Source organism: Gymnodraco acuticeps, unplaced genomic scaffold (assembly GCF_902827175.1).
Source record: "Gymnodraco acuticeps unplaced genomic scaffold, fGymAcu1.1, whole genome shotgun sequence".
NCBI lineage: Eukaryota > Metazoa > Chordata > Actinopteri > Perciformes > Bathydraconidae > Gymnodraco > Gymnodraco acuticeps.
This window is the reverse complement of record NW_022991215.1, coordinates 143,056-148,740: the sequence shown is the minus strand read 5'-3', so window position 1 is coordinate 148,740 and position 5,685 is coordinate 143,056. Positions and strand designations below refer to the sequence as shown.

Below are 5,685 nucleotides of genomic sequence, written 5' to 3'. Positions count from 1 at the left end.
TTCATATATTTTCCTTAAAGAAATTTGAATTTAAAAATGTACTACTCTACGCCAACCAATTTTAATTAGGCCAAATTAATTCACAGTATCCATTACAAGCACTTTTGTCCATGTGTAATCCATAATAAAATATAAAAGTATAGTTGGATCTTTGTATCTTCTTATTATCAGCAGAGAAAATGTAATGTTTTTACAACAATATACAATTAATCCTACCAATATAGATGGGAACCGGGTTGGGGGGCCCGAGAATATTTCCAATTACCCAAGGGGGGCCCGACTGAAAAAGTTTGGGAACCACTGTATTAGTCAATTACTTTTCCTGATGAATTGGGGTTTTGTATCCAAGTCATGATTGTGACAACAGTAGGACCAGATCTCACTGTCTGGGTGTTTCCCAATGTCGAGTACGCTTGCTTGGTAGCACATGTCTTCTGAGTCACTTGCTTCAGAAGCAAGGCAAGAACACTTCCTGGCATTCGGGGAAACGAAGAGTGGAACAGGCTAGCAAGTGTGCATAAGCCCCGCCTTACATTTTCCGCCACAGATTTGGGGAAATTGGTCCGTGCGCAAAGCATTGTGGGGATTTTAAGACCGCGGAGTCTACACGTGTGCAGCCTCGAAATGTCTCGCGACGAAGTACGCTCGGTAGAATTCCAAGTATGCTGGACATTGCAGCAGCCTTCCTCGACATTGAGAAACACCCTCTGTCTCTCCCCTCGTAGCTCCAGTGGGACTACTCATGATAAATATATCCATTTATGATCGATTCATCTAAAAAAAAGTTATGCTATCCAGAGTTAGTATGGATCAAGCTGTCTCGTGTCATGCATCGCCTAATTTGTACACCGCTTGATGCTACTGAACTTGGAGAGGTGTTTTAATCATGTTTACATTAATGTAGAAATATATGTGTAAATGCAGCCAAAAAGGCACTCATTCACTCACTCATTTTAGTTACAGAATGACAGCATTAGGGATATCTGCACTGGTTAATGGTGCGTCCAGATTGCAACGGGCTGATTAATTGATTAGGCTCCATTAGCGAAGGAGCATTAGAAGTGCTATTCATTTTTCAGCAGTAGCAGCAGCGCCCCTACCCGCGCTGCTGGAGAGCAGATGGCTTTGAATGATGTATTTTGTTGGAACAGTAAATATTGACAAGTGTGTCAGGGCGGCTCCTCCAGCTCCCCACAGATGATGCAATCAGAGATCATTCTTAGTGACCTCTGGAGAACATGTGCTTAAATTCATTGTGGCCAGAAAAAAAAAGGGTAGGTGAGAAACTGTGCTTCAATCCCTTGTGTTACGCTCTATTGTGAATGCATATGTATAGAGGGGGAGTATACAATGGGAATGGTCGGATTTTTAATGGCATCGGTTTGGCATGGGGAGAACGAGATAACAATGGGTCCTTGTCTGGCTCCACTTTGCCTCCAGTCACAATAGCGCCGCGTCATTTCAATCGGAAAGCCAAGAAAACTCATTTCTGAGCCGCCTTGACATCAATTGCACTCTTCCGCGCAGTGGCAATTGTAAATCGATTGCTTCACGCTGATCCCCCTTTCCAGACTGGGTGAAATTTAGCCAATTTCAGACACAACATCGAAACTGTAAAGCGACATGGAGAGACCCGTGAAAGTAAAAATACAGTTATTACTTGCAATGAAATTATGTTTCTCTGTCTAAGCATCAAATACATGTGGTACCTTTTTAATATAAGAAGCTTTGAGGAACATTAAAAGGACTCCAAATGTTCCAATCCACCCTTATTGCATGTCCATTCGCTGTGGGGAACCAGTAGAGTACATGTGCAAACACAGCAAGATGTCATTAAGATATTGATCAAGGGTCTTCCTTGCTGAGAGGAGACAGCGCTGCCAAGTGAGAGGCATCGGTTACCAGCCAGGAAGATGGACCCCCGGGGGTTTGGACACCATCAAGGTGTTAAGTTAACCCAGGTCAGTGGCTCCAAGGTGGCAGGGAGCCACATCATTGAAACCTTCCCCAGCAGGGAGGCTCTTAAAGCTACAAATGGTATACATACTGAAGTCAGATTACTTTAGATAGTACAATGACTCCAATACATGTAAGGCAAGTTTATTTATATAGCACCTTTCAATACAAGGCAATGCAAAGTGCTTTACACAAATGAAAGACATTAAGAGAATGGTATTTAAAAGCAGAGATAATAAAACGTGAATAACAAGAAGGTACATGAATTCAAGTTACAGTGCAGTGTGAGATACACACATCTCAAATATAACTACTTCTGTTACTTGCATTTTCTTAAAGAGGCCCTATGCTGTAGTGTAGAGTGTTATATACGCTTTGGGTTTTTTGTGCATGTAAATGGTCTGCAAAGGCTTAAATCCCTTGCCTGAAACGCTTTCAACGATTCTCTTATTATGCACGGTTTTTACGAGTCTGTTATTCCATTACGTTTATTTATTGTGTTCCTTTCTGTTTGTCTTCCTATGTGTTAATGTTGATGTCAAGCACTTTGAATTGCCTCTGTGTCTGAACATGTGCTGTACAAATTACCTTACCTCCATTGGACTCCTTTGTCAATAAATACTAATATGAACCGGAACATTTGCAGAATATGTCCCGACCCTAACCACGCCTCGACAAATATAACGTGTTTGATCAAATGTGGTTTTTCCAGGCAGCGGTTTATCCTTCCAGAGAGATGTGTTGTTGTTATTATTGTTCGCCAACCAGTCATCGCCCCCGGGAGAAAACCACAGATGATGCTCAGATGAAGTGTCTTTCTCGGAAACTGTGGGAATAATAGCTCCTTTCTTTCTATCTCCACTGCTTCTTCCATCCTTCTCTGTATTTTAGACCCTGAGAGTCAGCGGGCCGCCTCCCGTTCTACTCCTTCATCCATGAAGACACAGGAAATTAGATTATCCTTGGTCAATGTTTACGTTTCAATATGGTGGTGCTGGTTGGCAAAGGATGTGGGTGTTATTTAACGCTACAAAAAAGTATAATCAAATACATAATTGTATCCTCAAATATAAAATCAGCACATTTCTCCTTTCAATAACATCCTAGATCAGGGGTGCCCACACTTTTTCAGCTTGGGAGCTACTTTTACTACCTACCTACAGGGAGCGGGGGGGGGTGCTAGTGGATTGAACGGCGGATAAACTGTGGCGCGCTTACACTAATTGTGTTGCCTTTCTTGGAAGATGAATATTAGTTTCAAAGTGAAACTGTTCAATATACATCATTAAGGTTGATTTGCATTGTTTATACTGCCCCCATGTGTTCGTTTGTGGTACCTAGGATGTGTGCATGTAATAGGGAATTTCTTCAGTTGACGTCACGACATGCAGCCGACTCCCGGTGCTGCAGAGTTCCTTTATTATTACGCTTTTGCTTTGGATACTATTGATCTGTAAGTACCAGAACATAATGTATAACCTGTGTAATATGTTGTAGAAAATGTGAGTCTGTAACATTTTCCCTGTATGAAGAGTTTGTTAGACCATGCTTAATTTAGCTAGCAGCTAGCTTTACATTTAGCTTGCTAGTCGTAGCATTATTGTCAATGCACTATGTTAGGCTTATTGCATTATTAATGTTGGCGTGTTTATTGCACTTACATTTACAGTGGACTGTCCACTTCAAGTAGGGAATGAGTCCTTACCCCAAGTGAAGGAGTTCAAGTATCTCGGGGTCTTGTTCTCGAGTGAGGGAACAATGGAGTGTGAGATGGGCCGGAGAATCGGAGCAGCGGGAGCGGTACTGCAGTCGCTTTACCGCACCGTTGTGACGAAAAGGGAGCTGAGCCAGAAGGCAAAGCTCTCTGTCTACCGGGCCATTTCCGTTCCTACCCTCACCTATGGTCATGAAGGATGGGTCATGACCGAAAGAACGAGATCGCGGATACAAGCGGCCGAGATGGGTTTTCTCCGCAGGGTGGCTGGTGTCTCCCTTAGGGATAAGGTGAGAAGTTCGGTCATCCGGGAGGGACTCGGAGTTGACCCGCTCCTCCTTCGCGTCGAAAGGAGCCAGTTGAGGTGGTTCGGGCACCTAGTTAGGATGCCACCTGGGCGCCTCCCTAGGGAGGTGTTCCAGGCACGTCCAGCTGGGAAGAGACCAAGGGGTAGACCTAGGACCAGGTGGAGGGATTATATCTCTTCGCTGGCCTGGGAGCGCCTTGGGATCCCCCAGTCAGAGCTGGTTGATGTCGCCAGGGAAAAGAAAGTTTGGGGCTCTCTGCTGGAACTGCTACCCCCGCGACCCGACCACGGATAAGCGGGAGAAGATGGATGGATGGATGGACATTTACAGTAAGCTGTTGTTTTCATATGCCTTTGATGGTAAAATGGTGGATTGTATTTGTTTGGTTAAATGGGTTTAATTAGTAGCATTACATACAGATGCTGTGTACATGTATGAGTGTATGTATGAGACGCAGACTAATTGAATTAATGTGTGTATATCAGTTATATGTGTACTAATGTATGCTTTATTTCTGTATTGTATTTCTAGTTTCACAATGAGAATCGTACAGTAAACATCAAGAAAAGCCAAAGCCTTGTGATTATTGGAGGATTCAAGTTGTTAGCTACCTGTCTAGCTTTGCATAGCCGCACACTGCGAGGGCAGAACACTAATTGAGCCGCATAAGCGCATAATAGTGCACCGCTTTGTGCTCCAGATGAGGAGGTGAGGCCCCCTCATAACGGCATGAACCCGTGTGGCACAATACAACTCAGACTGGCTGCCTGTACGTCAATCATGCTCCAGATGAGGAGGTGAGGCCCCCTCATAACGGCATGAACCCGTATGGCACAATACAACTCAGACTGGCTGACCTGTACGTCAATCAAGTGGCAAATGCCATAGTAAGGATGGATGATGGTGATCTACCCACACTACCTTTGCGATCGACGTATTGGGCACCCCTGTCCTAGATGATGTGCTTTTTTAATCCGTTTGAGTTCACTGTGACTTGTCTGACCTTCCTCTTGTCTTTCTTGGCTTAAAGCTTATCTATAACCTGCTGTGTTATTGATCTCTGCAGTGCCTTTTACTCATGATGATGGTGAGCGCGTTTCTTATAAAGCCCGTTGTAAAGTTGCAATACAGATAGTTTATAGAGAGATAGACTGAGGAGAACATATTAAAACTGAATGACCAAAACCACCTAGCATTGCCTTTGCACACGACGTCCAAACAAACATTTTGAGAGTTTGTTGAGCAGGACTCTCGGGATCGTCACGTCTTTCTAGCATTGCCTTGTGCAGAGCAGAGACTAAAACAAGTCACAACCCTTCCCAAAAAAAAATGAACCCTTTCAGCTTTTTGCATCGTTCCTATCTGGGTAGAAATGTGACTCAAACAATATGTTCCCTAGTAAGTCATTAGAAGAGTCAACCCAAAATGATGCTATTGTTCCATTAAACACAATGCATTCTGGGTATGTAAAGAAAAGGGAACACCATGAACAATTCTTGTAAACTGTGCTAATATTTAAAACACATTTCCTTCCTTGTAAAAAATATACAAAGCAATTTTTTAAAACCATTTTGACATGTGTTGTAAATATTCACATGTGTCAGATTGGTGGTGCTACGTGTCCTTGCCGTAGTAATATTTTCTATTAACTGCCAAAATATCTAACATGTCACTGTGATGCTTTACTGTGCAAACTATAATTAACCA

The 5,685-nt window shown here is 43.1% G+C and overlaps 1 long non-coding RNA gene across 1 annotated transcript; it reads left to right on the top strand.

Annotated features, from left to right (window-relative positions):
* Window positions 1-3,333: 3,333 nt before the first annotated feature.
* LOC117561373 lies at window positions 3,334-5,019 on the top strand. Its single transcript, XR_004571361.1, has 2 exons — window positions 3,334-3,409; window positions 4,510-5,019. It is a non-coding gene; the product is annotated as an uncharacterized LOC117561373 (long non-coding RNA).
* Window positions 5,020-5,685: the final 666 nt, after the last annotated feature.